Source organism: Cricetulus griseus, chromosome 2 (genome assembly GCF_003668045.3).
Source record: "Cricetulus griseus strain 17A/GY chromosome 2, alternate assembly CriGri-PICRH-1.0, whole genome shotgun sequence".
Classification (NCBI taxonomy): domain Eukaryota; kingdom Metazoa; phylum Chordata; class Mammalia; order Rodentia; family Cricetidae; genus Cricetulus; species Cricetulus griseus.
The window spans coordinates 273,139,078-273,144,534 of NC_048595.1; the positions used below are offsets into that span (position 1 = coordinate 273,139,078).

Genomic DNA, 5,457 nt, shown 5'->3' on the forward strand with positions numbered 1-5,457 from the left:
ACCAAGTAAATTTTGGTATCTGTGTTACTTCAAAAAATGTCTTATTTTACTCTGCTGAGGAATATAAAGCCCTGGTTGTGATGACATTGAAGCCAGTATTAAGGAGAAAATACTTAGTTATATTATTTTATAATTTTCACACTACAAAATCTTTGCACCAAAAATAGCATGTCTTGAGGGACACAGACTGTAAGGTCAGGAGTGAATTTTATCACAAACAATTGTTTAAGTTCTCCAAACATTTATGATATGTTTATCTACAGTTTCCATGGTAGATTGTTTAGATAGATCTTTTACAAAATATGTTTTCTTCTGCTCTTCAAAGGGAAATTTTCCATACAACTAAATATACAACTCCCATGGGAGCATGTTGAATTAAAAAAAAATATGTCAGTGTTCCTAATATAGCATAGTCTTAAAGGGTTCAGTGGTTGGCAAATGCTTCAAAGAGTGGGATACTACTGTGACTGGCATTTGTGAATTGCCCCAAAATTTGATTATGGAACATATGGATGCCAAAGTGATAGCTAGGAGATGGTTTTTATGGAGTAGTATTTTTTCATATGGGACTATTGTTCCTAAGAGGCTAGAAAAAGAACCCATGACATTTTCAATATTTGAGGACACTTCTAGAAGGTTTGTACAGTCAATGAGCAAGAAAATAGGCTCCCCGTACTCACCAATTTTGCCTTCATTTTTGAGTTCTGGCCTCCAGAAGAGGAGAAACAAATTTAGATGACATACAAGCCAGAGAGCATACAGTATTTAAATGCAAGTGACCAGGTAGAGTGGGGCACCTATGATGATGGGTCAAGTCAGGTTTTTTTTTGTTTTTTTTTTTTTTTTTTTTTTTTTTTTTTTTTTTTTTGGATTTTCGAGACAGGGTTTCTCTGTGTAGCTTTGAAGCCTATCCTGGCACTCGCTCTGGAGAACAGGCTGGCCTCGAACTCACAGAGATCTGCTTGGTGCTGAGTGCTGAGATTAAAGGCGTGCGCCACCAACGCCCGGTAAAACATATATATATAATATATATATATATATTATATATATATATATATGAAACACTTCACGAATTTGCGTGTCATCCTTGTGAAGGGGCCATGCTAATCTTCTCTGTATTGTTCCAATTTTAGTATATGTGCTGCCGAAGCGAGCACAAGTCAGTATTTTTTAATAGCACAATGTGTGAGTGAGTGGTGTGTTAAAAATGATGCCTGGGGTTAATTCACGTGCTGCCTATTTGACAACCTGATTTCTATCTCCAGGCCCCTCCTGATAGAACAAGAGGTCAGGATTCTGCAACTTGTCCTTTAACTTCCACACATATGGTGGGCTTCACGAGCACTGTGGTATGCCAGGATATCACCATTCAGTAAATAAATCTAATAATACTTTTTATTCAAATGATCATGTTATTTTACACTGGGGTTAATAAGTCATAGTACTTGCACTGAATATTCTGCCAAGTATTGTTTGTGTTCAGGCAAATATGATAACCACTGGGGAGGAAGGCAACGGAGATAATAAATGAATATTCTGTACTCAAGCCATTTGGACATCACAAGCATTAATAATTGATTTGTAAATAATCTTTATTGAAACTTTATGCAAGGCATACTGTGCTGTGTTTAGGCACCTGAACAAACTCCCTACAGTTCCAATATGCTATTCCCTGTTGGAATCTTATTTTAGTAAAACAGTCTCAATGACTTTTTTGCATATTGTTTTTGGAATGACTTTCAAACATATTTCAATTAAATGTTTTTTCTTGTTATATATTTTTCTAACTGTAATGATATACTTCATCTGTGTTATAGCCATCAACATCTGTTACAAATAATAGAGAAGCTTTTGTTTGTTTGATTTAGTTTGATTATTAATACATTCATCTCTCCTCATTCATATAGACTATTCATGTTCCTCATTTGTAAATGACTGAAAAATTGCTTGTAAAAAGAAAAAAAAGTGAAAATAATAGAGACTTCTTTAAGGATGAGCTACTTATGTTACATATATATTATGGTTAGCTACATCTAAAAAAACCTTTAAGTTGTGTGATGTTATTTATATACTGACTAATTTAGAAAGACAACTTCTTGAAGAAACGCATATATGAATTGATTAATAAAGAGTGATTAAATGCTAACATATGAGCTAATTACTAATTTTATGAATTCTGTATCTATCACAGTATTATTACTCACCTCTGAACTGACTCTTAGACTATCAGTCCAGACATGTGAATATTTCTGTCACAGATAAATATTTAATGTGGCAGAGGATAGGAACTGAAAACATATTAGGCAAAGTTTGCATCCAGTGAAGATGGGGATATGTGTCTTACCCCAGTTTTCAACCCGTTACTAAACACAGCATAAAAATGTATGGCAGGAATACTAAAACAATGCCGGCAAGCACATTTAACACAGTTTCCTCCTTTTTTTCTTCTTTGACAGTATGAATAAATGTCATTTCAAGTTTTGCTAAGTACACACTTCTCTCATGTGTTCCACATGGAAACATTTTAAACTATGGTATGTGGGCAAAGCAGAATAGCCTTCAACATCCTTGCCATCTGGCACCGAAATGAACCCTCAAAATCATAGTTTCCCATATTTTGAAGGACTCCCTGTGGACGACACTATAAACAATTGTGCCTTGCCGTCGAGCACATTTCGAGTATCAGCTCCACCCTGCAGTGAGAATTGCTGCCTCGTGAAACCCAGAGACACGCAAGGCACATATGAAGAAGACAGTTTCCAGGATTCATATTCTACATATGAAGCACATGTGTTGGGATGATCATCCTCTTGATATTTGCATTGTGTTATGTGGTGGGTACAAATGACTGAAGCCTAAGGACAGATGGTTAGATTATATGTGATAACATTAAATAATTCAAACAATTAAAACCAAAACTTTCATTGACACATATTTTACCATATTAGATGTTGGGTTTTAAAGAGAAATAGATAATGTGCTCTGACATTTAAAGTATTCTCAAAATAAAGGTTTTCTTTTTCTTTTTTCTTTTCTACTTGATATATTTCTTTTCATTGTGTCTTTAGAGCCATACTTTAATTTGAAACTGTCTTATACATTATCCTTCATTCTTTAGGTAAGTTCCACTAAAATACTTTGTTATCTGTTAATTAATTTTATATCCATGGCTCTCCTTTAAGCATCTAGAGGAAAAATAATATGACACTATCCTTAAGATGACCAAAAGATACAGTGTTTGCTATAGGGACATGTTTCTGTGATTAAGATTCTAGATACTGACTTCAGACAGGTCAGTTTTCTACCACTATTTGAGGAAACTTGAAGAAATTATTTAATCTCTATTTCAGTTTCTTCAGCTCTAAGCAGGAAGCAATAACAACCTATTATTTTGAATAAATTAAGTCATGAAAGAGTCAGTGAAATTAAGTGATTAGCTTCTGTCTGTCTGAACCATTGTAAGTCCTTAGTACAGGTATTTGCTTGATCTGACATAATAAAATAAAATAGACAACAGCTTCAATAATAGATATTTATTTTCTGTAGATCTTGGGTCTGAGAAGCCCAAGTTCAAGGCTGCAAGCAGATTTGTTTATACTGCTCCACAGGCACAGCCTTCTGATTATAAAATATCTTTGAACAACAAAGTTAAATAGGGAATTGTCTTTATCAAGGATATTGATTCTATTATATGGGACATGGCTTGATGATCCTATGCAAACTTAGTTACATTCTAAAGTTTCCACCTTTAAATACCATTACTTTAGGGTTTGAGCATCAACTATATTGAAAGAGAACAGTCCTTTATTATATAACAGTAAGATAAACTTGACTTTACTTCCCTTACTAATACAATTACTATATCCATCATTGTCAGAAGCCAGCCTTGGCAACCCCCATGCCTAGCTAGCTGCCAGCTAGTCTAGCTTCCCACCCCTCAGGTTCCAGGACCTGGCCTGAGAAGCAATTAACATCTATTCCTTCCCCCACTTCCTTAGGTGTAAACACAGGAGATTCGGATACCCCGACCTGGCCTGAGAGCAATTAGCATTCATTTCTCCCCCCACCTCCTATTTCTATGCTTCCTCCTTTCTCTTTAAAAACCCTTTGTAATAATCAATAAAGTTAGACCTTGACAAAGACCCTGCTTGGTCTCCTCCTTCTTTCTTGCCCATTATTTTCAGGCTTGATCCACCTCGCACTCACGAATTACCAGAGCCCCGAGGGCTGGGGCACATCATTATGAACACTGTCGAACATATTATCCTAAATAAATATGGCTAATCTTTAACACATAAAAGAAGAAAATTATGAAAACACAGGCAATGATGGCTGAATATGTAAGAATAAGCATAATATTGAAATTCTATATGTTTAAAACTATATTTTAATAAAGCTTATTAAATATATCTTCATTTAAAGTTATCTTGGATGAGTCTTTAAAATGAGCAAGCAGATTGGGTGGAGCTTAGTTGAAACAAAGGTATTAATTAATTATAATTTTCATGCAATGATGCTTGCAATACAATCACAGTATTCAAATATGAAATATTATATTGTTGATACTTTAATAACATCCTGTTTGTCTGGCTCATGATTCCTGAGGAAAGCATATAGAAAAGATTTTTATTCCTTTTGTTTATAAATTCTCATGTGTATTAAATGCTCAGCAAATAGGATTTATGAAAGCAAGTTCAATGGGCTCTATTGAGGGGTGTTACTTCTAGCAATCTACTTGCAGACTTTACATTTGCTACTACTTGATGGTATGGTTTGCTGGCACAGAACCTTCAGTTCAAACAGAAGAAAAATTTCCAGTAGGCATTGAGAATGATGATTCCATTAAGGAAACAGTAATACTAACAAGAAGACTTTGGGCTCTTCATAACTTTTCAATATGCAAAGGAGATACTTCTCATTCTGGGTAGATGATTGAACCGGACTACTAGGAGATAATTGGACCTCTTATGTGTGGCGTCAAGTGCCAAGTAGGTGTGATTGTCAGAACAGTCTGTCATAAGCTCCAAAGGAGTATTGAGTTGTATTATTTTTATTTCCTTTTGAGTGATTCATAACTTGTTAATGGTGATATAATTGATGATGATGATGATGATGATGATGATGAAGCCAGAAAACACTGAAAGAGGTTGAGTTTCTTGAAATCCCCATTAGAACCGTGGGCTTCTTCTACTCCTATTTCTTTAGACTATGGAAGAATTCAGCATATTTGAAATGAAAAACATATTCAAATCAAAAGCATTGAATTTTTATACATCTATGTTTTCCATCTACTTTGTGAGGGCCTTAAATGGTTGAATTCATGAGATAAATAGCTGTGTTGAGAATATAGAAATTTCTCTAAACAATCCATTCATTGATTTATTCATTCTCATCAATTTATTATAAAGCAACTAGAGTGAAAATGCCATAGCTTTTTTAATAATTATTGTATATTTC

At 34.4% G+C, this 5,457-nt stretch overlaps 1 non-coding gene across 1 annotated transcript; it reads right to left on the reverse strand.

The window, feature by feature from the left end:
- Positions 1 to 1,050: 1,050 nt before the first annotated feature.
- On the reverse strand, positions 1,051 to 1,157 carry LOC113834255. Its single transcript, XR_003482656.1, has one exon. It is a non-coding gene; the product is annotated as a U6 spliceosomal RNA (small nuclear RNA).
- Positions 1,158 to 5,457: the final 4,300 nt, after the last annotated feature.